This window comes from Erithacus rubecula (assembly GCF_903797595.1).
Source record: "Erithacus rubecula genome assembly, chromosome: 4".
Taxonomy (NCBI): domain Eukaryota; kingdom Metazoa; phylum Chordata; class Aves; order Passeriformes; family Muscicapidae; genus Erithacus; species Erithacus rubecula.
The window spans coordinates 35,545,676-35,565,960 of NC_136686.1; the positions used below are offsets into that span (position 1 = coordinate 35,545,676).

Consider the following 20,285-nt stretch of genomic DNA (forward strand, 5'->3'; position numbering starts at 1 on the left):
CATAGCATGCAGCTGTGCAACTGAACTCTCCTGCCCCGGCACAGACGATAAATGAAAGAACAGATGCCATGCAGAGAGCAAGCAGAACCTCATCTGTGAGGACTCTCAGCTGAGCTGTAACCCTGATTCAGCTTGAACCATGGGGATTTCAATGACAGAGATTTTATCAATGGATTTATAACAGACAGAGCTCAGGGAGGGGGATTGATTCTTCTGTGAGTAAAAGAAGCTCAAAGGCAGAGCTGTCACAAAATATGTAGTGATATCACTGCAGAAACAAAAAAAAAGGGGGGGAATGGAGGAAGCAAATAAATACTTTTTGATAGTATCTCTCATTCCACAAGACCTTAAAAAAAGCCCACAAGCATGGGAATCACATAGCTAATTTAGTTTAGCTAAGTTTATAATACTTGGTACCTAACATAGTATAAAGAATAGTTGAGAGGGATTGAGGGAAAGGAATTTGTAGAGGGATTTTGTACATAAGAAAAAACTTTTCAGTTTCTCATGCAAAGACAAAATCACTTGATTTAGGACACTAATTTCCACCACAGATACTCTGCATGTAATTCTCCTAAATCTAATTGCATCCTTAGGAAGGACAAAATTCTGAGTCAGGTATGACAAAATGGAGAGCTGAGATACAAAGAGAAAATTGAACGTGATGTTTGACCAAGTAAACCAGACATTAAGGTTATTACCAAAGCAAAAGAAATTGAAGAAATTGAGCACTTCAGTTTCTACTGTAAAAGAACATTAATAGACTGTTATGAAAAAGTGAAATCCATTGTGATAACATCCCAGTGTGCAGCTCTTTGTGTCATGTTTAACACAGTTAGACTCTATTAACCCAAGTCCATTCCTGAGAAATGGTGGTTTATTTCAAGCTTAGTGTGCGAAGGTCTGGGGATGAAAGGGAGAGAATTTTAGGGAATAGTTTATCTTCTGTTCCTCTGACATAAGAAGCTATTATTATGTATATTTCTTATTTATTTAATATAACCTTTACTATGAACAAATTTGTATGCATTCTAGCAGTCAGTGGTGTTGAAAGCAAAAATAGTGCACTGACACATTCTGCCTCAGATTTTATCTAGTAACTAGGTAAGTGGTCAGTTTAAAACTCCTCTCCACCTTTCTTTCCCAAAAATTCCTTGCACTGCAAGGCAGCCTTGGGCCATCCTCATTACGTGTGTGGACCTTATAGCATGAATCTGCACAGTGCAAGGAGCAGCAAACCATGCTCAAAACATCTAATGGCAGCTCTTCTTGTGTTAGTATGGAGTGAATCAAGCCTGGAGGTGCTGTCCTGCTCATGGCACAGCTTTGGGGCACCCTTTCAATAATTTTTGCTCTTCTGGTTATGGTTTCTGCCAGAGGAAGAAGCTCTTGGCAGGCAAGAGTGGATGTGGGGGCTTCTTGGCAAACTTAGCATGGAGATTTCTTTGGTAACATGGCTTGACAGTGGATGCTGAACAGTATTTTCTAACTATCCAGACTACTCCCTGGTTTGATTCCTTAAGTGATCTATCGTCATGAAATACCTCATATGATCCAGACCTAACTGTCCCTGGTTTGGGCCATGGTTCATTATTTCTCTTTCAGCAGATTGTGAGCTGTGCTTAGCCAGCTAGGTGGGAAGTTCATGTCAATCTCTCTGAAGAATGGGTCAGAAAAGTTGGATAATGCAACCTGATCTAGTTGAAGATATCCATGCTCATTGCTGAGGGATTGGATTTGATGACCTTAAAAGATCCCTTCTAGACCAAACTATTCCATGATTCTGTTTGCCTCTCAAGCTCTCTTTGCTTTGCACACTAGGTGTGCTTTGAGGAACATACCCTTGACAGGACATGGGGTGATGATTTTAAGCTAAAGAAAGGTAGTTTTGGATTAGATGTAAGGATGAAATTTTTTTGCAATGAGATCAAAACACTGGAACAGTGTGCCCAGAGAGTTGGCAGATGCCCCATCCCTGGAAACATTCATGATCAGGTTGAAGAGGGCGCTGAGCAACCTGATCTAATTGAAGCTGTCTATGCCCATGGCAGGGGAATGGGACTATGTGACCTTTAAAGGTCCCTTCCATCCCAAACTATTCTGTGATTCTATGATCTAAATGCAAAAATATAGTGGAACTGAGTTTTCACAAAGCACCACATCAGCCTCGGGCTCTCTGAACTTTTCCATTTTTATTTAAAATAGCATTGACCAGAGGCAAACAAATTGTTAATGGACTACTGTGCACGGATAAAAATATTACTGGGACATTGTCCAGCTTCTTAAAACGTATTGTGCTTCTGAATACTGGAGCCAAGTCCACGAACGTATTTTTCGTGCATCTGGAAATGCTCTTACTCAGCTATTTCTGTAAGACGGAGGTGATTTGCGCTCCGAACGCGTGGGATGCCGCAGTCAGTGCGAGTGCGGTGCCGGTGTCCGGGCCGGTGCCGGTGTCGGGGCTGCTGCCGGTGCCGGTGCTGGGGCCGGTGCCGGTGCTGGTGCCGGTGTCGGGGCCGGTGCCGGTGTCGGTGTCGGGGTCGGTGCCGGTGCTGGTGCCGGTGCCGGTGTCGGGGCCGGTGCCGCTGCCGCTGCCGGTGTCGGGGCCGGTGCCGGTGTCGGGGCTGCTGCCGGTGCCAGTGCCGGTGCCGGTGCCGGTGGCTCGCCGGGCGCGGCTGTCGCCGTGCGGGGACAGTGACACCCAGAGCCGGCAGGCAGCACTGCCACCGCTCCGCTGCGGCTCCCGCGACAGGGCAGCCTGAGAGAGCTGGGCTTGTTCAGCTGGACAAGAGAAGGCTCTGGGGAGACCTTATTGCAGCCTTGTGATACTTGAAGAGGGCCTTTAAGAAAGACGAAAACACATTTTCTCTTAAGGTGTGTTGCACTAGGAAAAGGGGTAATGGCTTCAAACTGAAGGAGGCTGGATTTAGGTTAGATATGAGGAAGAAGTTTTTGAACATTTGAGGTCAGGTTGAATGGGGCTCTGAACGACCTATTCTAATTGAAGCTGAACTTATCCATGGAAAATGAGTGGGACTAGATGACATTTTAAGAGTCTTTTCCAACTCAAACTACTCTCTGATTCTATGATTTTCCTAGGTGCTGGTTAGGGATGTGTGCTCACATGCAGCGTGTTATTTGGAAAAGGGTGGAACAGTGGTGGCCAAGAGCAGAGAGTGGACTGAAGGTGTGGAGGTGAGAGGGCTGTCAGAACAGAGGCACTGCCCTTTCTACTGCAATTGCTGAGGCAGACAAGTGAAGGGCTATTTCTTCACTGCATCCTTTGGTTCACTCATTGCATCATGCTTTGAAATTGCCCTCTTTTTGTGTGTTCACAAGTGCTGCTCCTTTGTGGCAGAAACCTTCTCCAGTGGTGACCACAGTGTTCTGTTACTGCCCAAAGGAGCAGGAGAGCTGCTGTTCTGCTGTGGGTGTCTTCAGTGATGAACTGTCACAATATCACAGTGCCAACGCCTGACTTTCGGATGTAAATAATTGTTTTCTCCTCTGTGAGCACAACTATGAATATTGCATCAGTGTTTACTTTTCTACTTAGGTTTTTATAGGTTTCTGTGAATAATATATACTTCTTCCTCCAGCAGAGTAAGGTTTCCTTTTATTCTGTCTGTTGGCCCAAAATTCCTCTTGATATGAATGGTCCCAGCCAAAAGCAGAATCTGGTGAAGTGGAATGTGGTAGTTTAGATTTCATTCTGACATATCAAGCATTGAAAATTCTTACTACAAGCAGTGAGTTGTTAAATCATAGTAATTGTAGATAAAAATATAATTGTTACCACACCAGCCCAGTATTGCAACTGGATATGTATTTTCTGTGGCAACTGCAGCTGTGAGTTTTAGTTCCAGTGTTATTTGTGAGTAAGACAACTGTATTTCAACTAACTAGTGGACAATATGATGTTTTGTTCAAATTAGTTACTGTGCAAAGATATGTGGAAGAAAAGAAAATGTGGAAAATGTCTCTCTACTGTGTGTTGAAAACAAACAGTGCTTTCAAAAAATTTCTCAAGCACTTGTATTCCATTCTAGCTACAAAGACCTAAAACTGGCTATTATATTTTAATAATAAGAGGGAAAAATTATGGCTCTGTGTTTTCTTAGTCTATTACATATTCATCAAAAAATTATTCTGTCTAAAAGGAGGAGCTTCCTCATGTTCACATATCAGGATGCTAGGAGTATACAGACACTTATTCAGAACAGACAGTATTTTACATGTGTCTTGTGCTGATTTTTTTTCACTGCAAATGTACACAAGAGAGTGAAGATGATAATAGAAAAAATTTTGGCAAATAAAGCAAAAAAAGCTGGTAGACAAGTAAAATAATAAGTGATTTTTAAATGGGAGATAGAATAATTATGCAGTTTTATGGAGGCACTGATGTGATACAGGAAAATAGAAGATACTCTGTGAAGGGGAAGAGCCAGCAAGAGCAATAGCATGATAATGCTAAGTGCTCATTGCTCTCCACTTCCTTATAGCATGAGAAAAAGAGATATTCTAGTGGGAAAGAAAGGCAATATTTTTTAATAATATATATAAAAAAAAGATTTAGATAACCCATAGGAGTCTATGTAACTCAGTGCCAAAAGGTAAGTTTTTAAACAGGAATGTATTAGCAAAAGGTGCACACAACAAATAATGAGAGCAATTATTATTCTCTTTCTGTCTTCAGCATCCTTCCTCAGAAGAACCTTGTATTTTACACCTTTATAAAGGAAATCTTATATAATTTGGGCTTCAAGTTTGGAGGTGGAAAAATATTTCTTAATATTGAAAACTATTCTTTTATTAGTCATTCTGCATAAACACACAAATTATTAAGCTATAGCTTCAGCCTGTTAGGCAATTTCTGTACACTGTAAATTGCCATCTGGATGACAAGTACTGTGGATGATAAATACCACAGAAACTAACTCTAATACCTGCTTCCCTGATTTTAGGAAGGCAGTATTCATTAAAATGAATCATTATCTTAACAATAGAACATATTGAATAAAACCTCATAAGAAACATTGGGGTCAGGGTAAAGAACCTGATGTGCTCTTTTCTTCATTTTTATAACCTCAGCTGCACCTCAGGATATCACTGTTCAACCACATCTCTGCTCTAATAATTTCCAACAATTCTCTCTGTCTCTATTCTGACTTTTTAGATCACAGAGTACAGTTGCTGCCAATACTGTTATGGTGTTGCTGATCCATTATCATTTTACAAAACTGTCCATTGTGAGTAATAATTTCAAGTAAAGCTTGGGGAGTAGCACCTTGCAGTTGGGTTACTGTAAACATGCCAGATTTTGTAGTTTATTGCACAAACATGGGAACTTAATATATTTACAGGAAGGGGCCTTGGATTTCCTGGCTAAAATAGAGTAGCTTTGCATAGATTTGGAGGATAAATTTTCCCTATTGTGTGGCCCTGAATATGCTTTCTGCATTCTTAATTTAAATCGTAGGGATTGTTTTAGGAAAATGTCAGTGTAATTGTTCAAAGCAAAGCTATGTGCCAGCACAGAAGTACAAGCTGTGGAATAGTTTAGTGGTGATATCCTATCAGAAGGAATTTGCAAAGCACTAGGGACCAGTAAACTGAGTTTTAGGTGGAAAGCAGGAGGTTTTGTGCTCCGATCTGTATCTTCTACCAACTCCTTAGAGCACCTTGGGCATGGCACATACATCTCCCAAAATACTCCTAACCACTGGATTGAGGATGGCTGGATGTTGTGTCCATCTGAAGAGATGTAGCAAAGATGAGAATTTTAACCTGAGAATTTTTAACCTGAGCAAGTCCTACTTGCTACTATTTGTTCTCATCATTTAAGAAGAATGAGAGAATATAATTACAATGCACGCACGTGTACACACACACACAGAGACTCAAAAATACATTTCATTTGGCACCTATATTCCATCCTGGTGTATAAGATCATGGAATCATAAAATGGCTGGAAGGGGCTTTGAAGAAGATCTAGTTCCAGCCCACAGCCAAGAGCAGGGACACCTTCCATTTGGTCAGGTTGCTCCAAACCCCATCCAACCTGACTGTGAACACCTCCAGGGGTGGGGTATCCACATATGAATTTGGTATACCCAGATACACTTACAGCACTATGGCTGTGTAGCAGAGATTGGTTTGTGTCCATACTGCTAAGCTCTTTGCCTCCAGAGAAGCAGGGACTGGATGCAGACTGCCTCCTGGGAATGTCTTGTGCCTGTGCTCATTCCCAAACCTTAAATTGCTTTGGAGTTCTCTTGTTGTCAAAGGCTAAAAACAAACCAGAGCTGCAATGATTGATATGTAGCACTGTCAGTCAGTGCCTGGCATTGTTTTCCTGGCACTGATTTTTTTCTCAAGATGTAGCTTGCACACGAAGTGGGTGTAGCAGCTGATACAAGGGGAGCAATCCTGATTGTGGGCAGCTGCTTATAGCCTTTTAGGTAATTGTCTTTTCAGTGCCTAGTCTTCCTGAAGCCCTGCATTGTGGCTCCCCTCCTCCTCAGGCCATCTCATCTATTTGGAAAAACACATTGATTGCTGGCACCTGCAGTCTGGATGAAGAGTAAAGGCAAGGACTGTAAACCTGGGCTACTGAGGTGGGAGAAACTGAGTAATGGGGGACATGAGATGGGATCCAGCTTTGAGGGTCTCCTGCTCACTGTCCAAGAGGTCTGTGTTGGCATGGATTCATCACTAGAGGGAGAATAATGCTGTACCTCCAAACTGCATTTGTGGAACATTTCTGAGAGTGCACAGTGACTCTAAAAACTTTCTGCGAGTGCCAGATCTTTGAGCTGCATGAACGTCTGTTCTGTTCAGGCCATTACAGACATCTTTGCTTATCTGCAGTGTAGGAAGAGGGCAGGAATGTGAATTGTCCCCTTTCGCTGGAGAGGAAGTGAACTCAGTCACCAGTCTAACAAAGACCCTCTAAAATCCATATTTTAACTATTTGACTCCTGGCTGGATGAGAAGCTGTTTTGTTTGTGTTTAGAGGTCTTTGAAGCAAAACTCTGAGGGAGTTGTAATCTAAACAAATAAATGCAAATAATTGTGTACCATTGCTCAGACTTACTCCCACAGTCCATTTCCCCATGTCTGTGGCACTTCTTAAAATTACTTCAGATTAGTGTGGGTAGATGGTAGTTTTCCACTCCTATTTCCATCTCTGCTTTGAATTGTCACACATCCCTTTTTTGTTCCCTTGAAAAGAAATAAGCTTTCCAAAGCACCTGACTCTCACTTTTGGGAGTGGTTAATTTAGGCAAATTAGCCTACCCTTGTTTAGAGGAATAATTCTGTTGCAGCTTCATAGCCCTTGAGCTTTAGAGGAATGCTCAGATTAGCGTATGCAGTCTATGCCTACCCTTGGTTTTGCCTTTACTGTCCTCTGGGGTTTACTCAGGAATTTTATAATAATTTTATTGTATTCCCAGGTCCCTTATCTGGCGTTTATTCTTGTTACTCCAGTTGCTACTGGTTTTAGCTTGTACACAGGAAACCACAGTGCCAATCAGTGTCGTTCCCAAGGTGACAGGAAACCCTCTTTGGTCGGATGTTGATTGTGCTTGTCTTTACGGCTCCACCCATCACATTTTCTTCCTTTTTGGCTTAAGTTAAGACAAATTAATCAGTGGCTGCCATCTGTTAGACAGTTTTGGTAGGTTTGCAGTGATTTGTCCTGCTGATCTTTTGAAAAGTCGCACAAGGGAAAATACCCATGTTAATATTTAAGCTTCTTGAGCCTGGAATTTACAGGGACCAGTTTTGACCTGAGCACATGAGTAATTTGAGTTGTGTGAGTGATCCCCTTGTCCTTCTCAGTTGCAGTTTTGGGTCTTTAAGTGCTGTTTGGGGATCAGAGGGTTAAACTCTGATGTAGCTTTCAAGTGACTGATTTCCTCAGCTTCTCTCTGCCACTAATTTATTTCTGTGCTTGACCATCCAGGCATGGTTTCTGTGACTGCTTCACCAGCTGTCCTAATGTGCAGGCAGAGTGGGACATCTGGGAAAGTGAGGAGATGCACATCAGCTGGACTTGAATGCTCTGAGCATCTTGTCTTGGCCCGTAGCAGGATGTGTCCATCTGTGACATTTGCAATCTAATATCTCACCTGTTCACAATGGTAGGTTGGAATTGCTGTGCTTCTTTATGAGATTGGTTTGTAAGGAGGAAGTATCTCTGAGCCCTTGACTAGTACCCACAAGTACTGGTTTCAGCAAAACAATATAGAAGGAAGCATCCATATTGGATATCCAGTTATGATATTTAGAAGAAAAGTTGATTTTTCTCATTTGGGGTTTGTATAAAAAAGTTTCCTCCAGTGTCCCCATTAATGTCTGAAAATAGATTAATGCTTCAGACAAAAAAACAAAATATAAAACAAAAATATTCACCTTTCTTCTTGTTTTGGAATGCATTTATCTCTATTTATGAAATTTCTTTTACAGGGTAGTCTAAAGCTGAACTAAGTTCAGTTCCCCTTAATTTAATATGTTAAGGACAGAGAAAACAGTTAGAGAAAGAAAAGAAAAAAATCAAAGTGCCTTCAGAATTGCAATGTAAGATATCCAAGAATTTCTCTGAATTGCAAGAAGTCATGCGCTCGGCAGTGCTTACATCCAGGCCATGAATCTCTTCTTTCAGTGGAAGCACAATCAATTTTACTTCTCTGTGGTGCTAGGAGATATCTTCAAAATTATGAGAGTTAACTGATTATACTACCTCTTTTTTGAAAATTCAAGTTCTGGATATGCAGCAGAGATCTCTTGCATAGTCAGAGCTAATATGAACAGAAAACTTAACATTGTTATCTAGCAGAAATGTCTCCTGTGTGCACATACACATTTGCTCAAAGGCTACTGCATGTAAATCTGTGGGCCAGACTATTTCTCAGCTCTTGCTGGCAATTCTCTTTAGCATTCTCTCAGTACCTGAGAGCCCTGGTCACAGATCAGAATCCCTCTGTGCAAGAGTCCATATGTATGCAAAAATGCAATGTTTCTCAATCCAAGAGACTTACATTCTAGACACCAGACAAGGTAGTAAATGCATACAGACAATCAGACACGCCTCAGGAAACAGAGAAGCAAGAACATCATAGCAGAGATGAGGATGCCCAAAGTATACCATGAGAATGGCTCAGCCAAAGAAATATTGCCCAGAGGCAGAGCTGATTTCGTGTGACACTGACATTTCAGCCAGGCCCTTGCTATAGTTGTCTGCTTTGATACCATCACATCCAAGCTGATGCACCCATTTGGTTGGGCTTTAAACCTTAGCTGAGTTTCCAAGATATTTCAGGAACTCTTTTTATGATTTTCATACTAGACAAGTGGGGCATTAATTGGTTAAGTGATCCAATATGGTATTGCAAATCAGTGCCTATTTTCATGAAATACCTTGGCTTTGAACTCTCCATTCATTTCTCTAACCAGGGGAGCCTGTAAGAAGCTACAAAAGCAATATTTCTGTCTGGGACAGGGACTTACCTTATGTTCTCTATCAAAGAATGCACTTTGATGCTTAACAAACAGAGAGTATTGTTATTAATTTATGGTATCTATAATTATCCTTGTTATGTTAATATTGTGATTTGATATCAGGAGCAAAACAGAGCACAGCAACTTCAAATGACTACTCAAATATGCGATAGGCATCAGAAAGGGAAGTAGTGTATATAATTCCCACACAGAAAAATGTCGTTTAGTACAATGTTTCTCCAGGGAATTCATTCCCAGTGCTTCAGGATGACCAATGGCAGCTCCTGGAAAACTGCTTCCAGCAAGAGATGGGGCTGGTGCTGGGCAGGAGGCAGCTGAGTTTTCCTTTCTGCCAGGGCTGACTCTTCTGCTTCCCACCATTCCCTGACAGCAGCATCTCCTGTTTTTGAGATGTCTCAAATCCTTCCTGAGTCATAAAAAATTCCCCTGGGAGACTGCTGCATAGTCCAGAGGCTTTCAGTTCCTTTCCCTGGATTTCATAGTGGATCTAAAAGCACAGGCTTACAAGAAGGGAAGGAAAACAATCAGAATGGCAGAAAAGTACAGAACAGTTAATTTGCATGGGCTTGTTTCACTTCAGACTCTGCTTAGCTTGTTTGGCCTCAGTGGATTTCTAGCCATATCTGGGAAGAGAGTTTGGCCCACAGAACACAATACTGAATAGGTCTGCAAAAGAAGGCAGCATTGTGCAAAGCAGAAAGCTGGTATTGTAATTAATCCTCAAGTTAATTCTGTAGCTAGAGAGAGTGCATTTGCAATTTATAGATAAGATTATAATAAAATAAATATTTTCTGCTTCATCACAAGGATTTTCACAAATCTAGATGGTTTAAATACCCCTCAAGTCCCCCTGTATAATGCTCACTATTGCCTGGCTCCCAGATACAGAGCTCATCATCCTGGATCAGTGCAGAGGTCATAAGGTGGGGTAAGAACACTGTCTGAAGGAAAAACTACAGAAGGGAAACACCAGGCACAAAGAGGGGTAAGCACCCTTTGGTTCAGGACATTCCTAAAGTACAGATTGCCAGAAGATGGAGAACATACTGAAAATAAGTAACAGTATTAATTAAGTAATCAATAACTCCTATTTGCTTTGTTCTTGTGTTCTTTTTCTTTCCCTAAACTTCCTCTTTCTATTGAAAACAGGATACTGGTCAACCTTTGGCTTTACAGAGTACACCAAATTGATGTTCATATTTCTACAGTACTGCCTTCAATGTATGTTAGCTTGACCTATATTACATCATTAGCCATGGGAAACCCTGTGTGTTGGAAGTGCTGAGATAGATGGGGTGGAGGTCAGCCAGGGAGTGATTTCAGTTTATCTTTCAGATATGACTTCTCTCCTTTCTCTTTATTTCATAATGCAATGTGCATTTAGAGGAATAATACCTTTGTCCAGATTCTCACTTTTCCCTCCTTTATTCAAATTCATAGAAGTAAATTTTAATCAAGCTTAAGTTTTTAAGTGCCATGAATCCTTTGCTAATAGAGGACTATGAATCTGAAGCAATTTTTATTATTTCAGTGTGAAATTTTTAATCTGTTGAGACTCATTGATGGTGTGTATGAGAAAGAGTAGATCAGAAAGCCTTTGCTCTGGCCTTCAGCACTGAGTGCAGGTACAGTGCATTTCCCTGTAAGATAAAGTATGCCTTGGCATGCAGACATTTGCAGCTGTCTTAAAAGCATTTAAACATTGTTCTGTTTCAAATTGCAAGCTTAAGTGGATTTCCTAAACTTTATTTTCAAAGGGAATGCAGGCACTTTTCACAATAATATACTTGTTTGAGCAAGCCTTCCCATATAAAGCAAGGCTGGAAAGCCAGACTATGAAAGTGGATCAAGAAAAAAAAAAAATCAGGAAGAAGAAAGGTTTATATGTATAGCTTAGGTGTGGTCTGGAGACTTTAGAAGCAGCTAAAGGGCAGATCTAAGAGTACATATATGGGTGCTGCCTCTGAGAGCTTAAATCCCATCAATTCACTGTACAGTTTAGGCTCACTACCCCCCCTGGAAATGGAGCTGTGGGTGTGCTGGGAGGGTCTGGGGTGTGCAGAGCAGCCTCGGTGCTTTGCTGGCTCCCTGTGGAAAGGCCCACAGGTGGAGCAGCCCTGTGAGCAGCATCGTGGGTCTGCAGGCTTTGCATTCCTCAAAACTGCTGCTGTTCACTAATTTCTTCAAAGTGCACTCACAATTCATTTGTCTGCTTAGGAATCTTCCGTGTGACACTTGCAGTAGTTTGAAGATAATGAGGACCAAGTCAAATAAACAAGGAATGTGCTTTTTTATTATCTTAAGGTTGACAGGGTGTAGTAAACGCCTCTTTTCCCAGATGTTCCTTCCTGTCTTTCCCAAATGGCAAACTCACCAGGAAAGAACTCATTGTACTGATTAGTGTTCAAGTCACAATAAAAAAATAATTTTCTCCTACTGATACTGTCTGAAGAGACTGCCCATTTACATTAAAAATATTCCTGCCCATGTCTTTTTCCAGGTCAGCTGGTTTTGGTTAAAGTGTCAAAAGAGTATTGAAGGACATTAATGTGCAAATAGATGATGTATTTGCTAGTTTGGATGTAAGGGTTGTAGATTATATTCCTTAAATGAGCAGCAATTGCAGGATAGAAGTTGAATTTGTGCTTAAGAGATTGATTATTATGGAATACATTAAGCTAAACTGACTTACCTAAGGCTCTTTTTATGAAAAAAAAACCCTAACTTTTTTTTTTAATCTAAAAGATGAAAAGTCTAAGATCCATTTTTCATTTATTTAATTGTACACCAACCGAATAGCAGAAAATATCAGTTAAGTAGTCTTAAAAAAAAACCACTTCCTTGAAGCTATTGCTGTAGTGTTGCACCTCTTCATCCTCACTGATTAGATCAGTTTTCCTAGATAGGCTGTACTCTGTGTAATGCAGACAAGCACCCTCTGGGCATGATGTAGTGAAGAAGTGAACCTTGCATATTCTGGGAAAAGTAATCTGGCTGGTACATAGCTACAGCTTCTCCAAGGTCTCACAGAGGTACTTATGAACTGAAGGCATAGAGGGGAACTTATACAAGTATGACAAAAATATTTTGCAAATTGCTTTTTTCCTTAATTTTTAAGCAAAATATACAGCAGACAATATGTGAGGTTTTTTAGCAATCCTTGCTGGCTTACTCTAAGTAAACATTATCTGAGCTCCTTAAGTTATGCATTTATTTAATATGTGCAGCCCTAGCAGTCAATTTTTATTACTCCTCATTCTCTTTTCCTTTTTCCTATTCTTTTATATTCATTGTAGCTTGGTTTAAATTAGCATGTGCATTAATCAGAAAGAGAACAGGTCACTCAGTAATCTTGGGCAATGAGGCCTCCTGTATGAAGTAGAGCAATGCTGCAATTCAAGCAGATGAGAATAGTAATAAACAAGACTGCATTCAATTAAAGCTCTACCATCTAAAGAAAATTAACCACAAATTGGTAAACATTTGTTCAACTCTTGGAATAAACAGCTCAAATAAGCACAACAAATTATCATCTTCATTTATTTTTGCTTTTGAACATTTAACTCAATTTTCACTGATGCTGCAGACTCATATATGCGACTGTGAAGCAGAAACAGAGCTTTATGTTGCCATTCAAATTTTATTGAAGGTGTAAGTTTGCGTGACAAAATGCAATTTGATTGTAGAAATAATCTACAGGAAAAGATGGGAGGCTGTTTCAGCTTTGCATTTTTGAACAGTCAGTTCCCGTAGCTGAGCAGCATTGCCTTATCGAGGGCAGAACAGGAGTGAATTGGCAGAACATTAGAAAGCCTGATTAAAAGAGGGAAAGTTGAAACTACACTCATGTCAGCTGTTTTCCTCTACAGGATATTGAGCCATTCCTGTCCTAACTAGATACTGATTGCTTAAAACTTAATCCAGAAATACTTGTCAAAACTGTTTCCTCAGTTCATTTTGACCTGCTGAGCTGTGAGCAGGTCCTGAGAATTGTTTGCAATTTAGTGCTAGATGTATTGGCCTCCTCTCGCTCATGGCTGTGGGAACAGGACCAGACCCTCTGGAGAGAGCATGAAATGCCTCCAGTTCTTGAAAAAGATATTTAAACTTCATAGCTGAGGCTCCAGAGCTGTTTCTGTGGACTCAGAGAGAGATGGAATATGCTGCCAGGAGATTTCTTGTAGCTGAGAGGCCACAGAGGAGTGTGGCAAGAGAAGTCTTGCCTCACAGCAGCCATATATCCCTCTTCTTCCTTCAGTGGGGACACAGCTTACTGCCATCATTTCCAGACCCCTTCCTCAGAGCCAGAAAACAGCAGGGTTAGGAGTGACAAATAGAGAAAAATAAAAATACAACACTGGGATACTGTGAGGAGAGGTGTGTCACAGAGCAAGCATGAACAGAAATAGATATTCTTCCCAAGAAGATGCATACTTCATATTATTGCTTTTCTTAGAGTCCTGAGCTGAAATATATTCCATCTATGGCTTTCAGGTGATAGGTATTAACTTCAGTGTTACATCCAATTAGCCTCTGTAAATGAGGTCCTTGGTTTGGTGAGATGTGGCTGCTCACACCAGTGGCTGCAGGATTTGTCTCAGGTGCAGATATCCACAAGGCAGAATAGAAATAATATAATAAATAATAGAAATAATGTAATATCATTGATACTGACCATTTAATTGTTAAGCACGTTTGTGAAAAATTGGGCTAATATCTACCTATCTGTCCAGAATCTCCTCCCTGGGGAGGAAAAATCAGAGCTGGATGAATGTTTATCTGTGAGAGGAATAAGGTTTTGGAAAAATTTGAAAATGAGAGGTTTATTGTTCCCATGCATGGCAAGAAGTCAGTAAATAATTTCTGGTGGTTTAAGTAGCACTGGTATGTGAGGGAATGGCAGGAGAGTGGGGAAGGTCAAGTTTTGACCTACTGCACAACCAAGTGCTGAAGGTAGAACTAAGGTCCTGAATTTTTAATTTATATGCATAATAAAGTAGCTGTAAAATAACCATGCATGAGCTGAGCAGAACAGATCCTTCAAGTTATCAGGTTCTATCAATTTAGACTGGTCATAATGCAAAGTAATTCTCATTTGGCCTTGTTAGTTGGTTGATCTTAATTTCTGATTTTTGAGTACTTCAGTCTGGGGTGTGATACCGGTTTGGTTTGTTGAAAATGTCCATAACCTCATGTTGGAGTGGTTTCTGAAAGGTCTTGCTCAAGTGAAACCCAGATTTGTTAGCAGGTGAAGCAGAGAGCATTTGGGTAACAGTTTTCATTGTGGGTCTGCCAAGCATGGCATCTGTGTATCAGTGCTTCATAGAGCACCTAGGAGTGTAAAAATTAAAAGAGCTACATGCAAATATTTATGTGTTGGGATGACACTCACATACTTACCTAAAGATTTTAATTCCTTATTTTCTCAAACTAATACTGATGATATTGATTAACCTTTGTGGAAACTAAGAATAAATAGGAGGATAATTACATTAATGGGTATTATCAGAACTCATGGGCTTTTCTATCAGAATATCCTTTATTATGTGCTGCAGCACAACAGAAAATTGAAACTTATGAGCTCTACATTTCCAAGGAAAGAATGTTTATGTAAGAAAAATGAATCTTCGTATTTCAAATTGGGATGGTCAATAATGGATTTTTATTGTATTCTTAGAAGATTTGTTTGAGATAGTATTCTGATGCTCAGAAGAAAATCAAGAGATTTACCCATTAAAGTAACCATAGTCTCATTCTACCCTACTTTCTCATGATATCCAGTAATATCAGCAGGACATGGTGGCTATATATTTCAGACTAGCAAGTGCAGAGCAAGAATAATATATATTGATTTTTGGAAAAATATAGAAATTGTCCTTATGTGTTAGAAGCAACTATTTAATCGTACTGTGAATGTCACTTTAAAACTTATCAAATTATTGCTTCAAATGAGAGTCATCTCTTAACCTTCTCAGGACTGTCTGTAATGGATGTTATAAATCTTCATTTGTGAAGAAATGTCTCAGTTGTTTATTAGATGATCCATATTAGTATTTGCCCAAGGCAGGAAGAAAACAGCAATATCTTCAGTCATTTGAAAAGATTATTTTAACGCCCCTGTACTTCTGCTTTTCTACTTTTCCTTTTTTCAACTCTGATTTTTCTTGATGAAGTCATGGTTTTCTATTTTTATTTATTTTTGGTTGATATAGAGGATTAATAACAATACTAGGCCTTTTTCTAATTTACTGTACTTTTCACACTTCACTGGAGTTTTACATATCACATCAGTTCATCTACATGAACATGATTTCTCTTAGCTGTTTCACTAAAAACCGAAAGAAAATAGAGAACTGTGTTTTTTTTCCATTGTTCTTTTTTTCCAAATATTTTTTTTTCCTTTGAATTGCTCTACTGAAACAGAAAACTAGATATGCAGGTGAAGTCTGGCAGTAAGTGAGGGAGTAAGCATGTGCCTAGCTGTGCTCTCCCAGTGCAATTTCAGCAGAGCAAACCCCACCTGCACTCAGTGCATTTGCTGATGAGATGGACCCACAAGGTGAGATACTCAGAACCCATGTCTAAGCCGAATCTGTGGGCACCAGAGAAACAAAAGGCACAGGGGAATTCTGTTTTTCCCTTCAGTAAAACCCAGGCAGAGTAGCCCTATGGGATGTTCCCTGGTACAAGTGGGATCTGAGGACCCAAAGCAAACTCTCTCCCCAGAAACTCATCCAGCTTCATGGTATTTGCTGTCTTTCTGCACCACACTCCTGAGCCAGCTCCCTCCTGAGCTGAGCCTGAGCTCATCTGGGGGACAGAGCAGGGATGGCACAGGAGGAAGCTCCTCCCGTGTGCAGGATTCTGGGGTCAGAGGGCAATGGCTCCTAGAGGGCAGCAGCCATCACCACTGCTTCCAGAGCCACTGGAGAGAGAATGAGAGGCCAGGCTCAGCAATCTGGGTGTTGCAGTTTGCAGGAGTGCTGAATAAACATGGGAAGGTGTATTTAAAGAAATGATTCAGCTCAAATAAACAACTGGGAAAACGTGTAGGGCAATTGGATTTTCATAATCAACATCTATTGGTTAATTTTAGGGTCAGGGAAGACCTGGAAATGACCTCACTAATGTTTAATAGGGCTTAGTAACCTGGTGGCCCTCCAGGGTGGACAGGTGGAGCTTCCTTTCAAGAATTTTCAAACAAACATTGCTTTTAAAAATTTTTAATTTATCATGCCTTGTAATAATATCTACTTCTATAAATGTATTCTTTAAAATACTCTGGTGGATTCTCATCAGTGGACTTGTTCCTATTATCCAACTGAAGAGAGATCTGTGAGTATGTAGTAAGACCCCCTCTGGGATTCCAGACAATACACAGACACAAGTGGTTTCCTGATTGCATTTATTCACGTACCCAGAGATGAGGTGGCTGTCCCAGCTGGTGGAACTTGGGAAGAGTTAGTCTCCTGACAATTCTAACATAATGGTGTCACGAATGTTTACAATTCCTCAGATTCCTCACATGGTTCTCTTTCCCATCAAGACACAACCTCGAGAGGATGCTGGGGTAGGTAACAAAATCTTCTCTTATTTGCCCCATATTATTCACATGGGGAACATAAAGAATATAAAGTTATTTAAAAGGGAAAAAAAAAGCTTGGCCAGGAGAAATAAAGGACAGCCTATGTGTATGGGTCCCTTACTCTAATTTGAAGTGGAAAAGTACCGGTCAGGAGATACACACATATGCACATACTTGCATATATATATATATATATAATGAATCTCCAAGTAAAATGAGCTGTCAGACTTGGAAGTGTCACAGGTCTGATTGTGATTTCCTTATTCAAAACTTCACGTAGGCAACTAATAATTATCAAAAATAGATTTTGTTTTAGGTGGTACCTCCTTGTTGCCTGCCTTGTGCAGTCCCTCCTAGTAAAGTAAATAAAGGTGAACTCAATAGGTAACCTCTTTCTGTACAGGAAGTAAAAGAGAAGAAAATTCTTGCTTTCTATTCTTCAACAAAGAATGAAGAATTTAACTATTAGAGAAACACTGAGATTCCAAAGAGTCTAGAGAAGGACCTGAGACTATAAGCATCTTCTATTAGAATATACAGACACTTGATGGTTCAGGCCCTCCCTCTTCTTTCAAGACAATGCAAAATGTTCTGTATTCAGCCCTATTCCTCAGCATTAAGAATGCAATAAAGAAGTCTGTGTTATTAATGTTAACATTGGTTATAGCATTTCTAATGTATGTAAACATTATTTAAGGAATTTTATTAATTGAAGAATAATTCTTCAAAAGGGTTCTTTGAGATACCCATATTTATGGAATAATTACCTCTAGAACTGTGATCTACTGTTTGTGCTCTTATGAGCTTCTAAGAAGATTGTTTTATATTCAGATTTTATTCAATGTCTACCTTTTAATGCATTAAATATACACCTAAGAACTGGTTCTTCTTTCCAGGGTAAGTAAGATCCTCAAGACCAGTGTTCATCAATAATCCCCATAAATGGTAAAAGCTGTGAACTCACAGTTATAATTAGATCAGGTATTTTTTTTGTTGTTGTTAAAAAGGAAATTGCCGTTGCCAAGACTGTCAGTTATAACAATGTAAAAGCCAAAGAAAATATTAACATTTTCACTGTACTTTGTTACTGGACAATGGGAATACTTTTCCTCTATATTAGGCAATCCCAGTAGGCTCTCCCAAAAGTATGTCTGACTCTAAATTGCTCCCCATTTCTCAACCAAAGGTGGCCTAAACAGGTTTGGAGGGATTCATTGCGCAGCTCTTCTGTGGATTTCTGGATGGTTTTCAAAAGATTGCAATATATGCACTAGAGCCATCTGTATGAGGGACTGCCATTTTCCATGGAATAAATTGCTAGTCATGGTCAGAAGAGGTGCTTCTGTGGGAGGGGTTTTGTGACAGAGAGGTCTAACAGGATGTTTTCCTTGAGAAGTGGTGCAGAGCTGGGAATTTATTTCCCTCACAGCCTGGAGCAGTCCCAAGGGAAATGGGATGGGCATATGAGCCAGCACCCTCCTGCAGGGTCCAGCTGAGAGCAGCCACCATGGTGTGCCCACTTCCCAGACCATCACAGCTCTGGATTTGGCTGTGGGTGCTGGTACTGCTGACTGGGACTCTGGTATCACGCAGGCTGTGCCACCAGGCACAGAGCTCTTCTGGTAGTGCATGTACCCATCATTTTTTGCTCAGGATGCTACTTCACTTCTGCCTACTTTCTGGCATAATTAGCAGAATCATACCCCACCCACTTCTCTGTGCCAACAGAAGTTGTCCCCATCTACCCCTGGAGGCAGACAGACACCCACTGCTGACTCACTGTTATCATCTGCAGGCCTGGGCAGCAATGTTCTTGCTGCCACCCACCCATCCCCTAAGCTGAAATAGGCTTGTGAACAAAATGACACAATGTGAGGTTCACCTATTCCACCAGGTGGTCTTGTCTCTTGAACATTATTGCTTTGTGCTTTGCTAAGTGACAGGTGAGTGACTAGAGTAATTTCTATTTATGTATGCTGACATGATAGAAATTGCTTAATTTAAAATAAAATTACTGAAGCATCTGCTGAGGTGTATGAGGTGAAGTGCCAGGTCCTGTCTTTGGGTCATTAAACCCTGTGCAGCTCCACAGGCTGGGGTAAAGTGGCTAGGAAGCTGCCAAGTGAAAAAAGACATGGGGGTGGTGGTCAACAGGAGCTGAACATGATCCAGTATGTGCCCAGCTGGCCAAGAAGGCCAATGGCATCCTGGTCTGTGTCAGGAATAATGTGGTCAGCAGAGTCAGGGCAGTGACTGTCCCCCTGCACTCAGCACTGGTGAGGCCACACCTCGAGTCCTGTGTCCAGTTCTGTCCTCACTACAAGAAGACACTGAAGTGCTGGGGCTTGTCCAGGGAAGAGCAATGGAGTTGGGGAAGGAACTCAAGTCCTTTGGAAGGCTGATGAGGCAGCTGGGGATCTTTAGCCTGGAGAAAAGGAGACTCAGAGGTGACCTTATTGCCCTCTACAATGACCTGAGAGGGGGTCAACCTCTTCTCCCAAGCCATCAGCAACAGACAAGGGGCTTCAAGCTGCACCAGGGGAGATTCAGGGTGGAAGTTAGGGAAAGTTGTTTCACTGAAAGGGTTTGGAGTTGGAATTGGAGTTGGAATTGGAAAGGGCTTTCCAGGGAGGTGGTGGACTCGCCATCCCTGTAACTGTTCAAGAAACAATTGGACATGGCTCTCAATGCTATGGTTTGGTTGGAATGGTGATGTTCAGTCAAAAGTTGGGCTCACTGGTCTTGAAGGTATTTTCCAACCTTAATGATTTTGTGACTCTATAGGGGAAAGCATTTCCCCAGCATTAGTAGTACTTGCCTCACAGATACTATCAGGTGGTGTCTGTATTATATTTATAGTAATATGTGGTATTACTGTAAAAGGGACAATTGTATCCTAACATCTGGTGTACAGAGAGGTGTGCAGTCACACGCTCCCAGCAGCTCTCCTTCAGATGAGAAATGCACACAACCAAGCAGAGTTTCAGCAGAAAAACTGGTATCAATGGAAAATAGATAATCAGGTAAATGGTAAATCATTGGCATATGGGATTTTACAAATGGGCAAGACATAGAGCTGTATACTCATCTGGCAGATGACTATTAGGGGAGACTTGAGACAATCTTATGTTTGTGTCTATGCAAGCGTGATAGAGCAACCAAGAGTTCAAAGATC

At 40.8% G+C, this 20,285-nt stretch overlaps 1 protein-coding gene across 4 annotated transcripts in view; it reads left to right on the forward strand.

The window, feature by feature from the left end:
- Positions 1-20,285, forward strand: part of PTPRR (protein tyrosine phosphatase receptor type R) — a 135,465-nt gene that overhangs the window by 83,609 nt on the left and 31,571 nt on the right. The window lies entirely within an intron of this gene.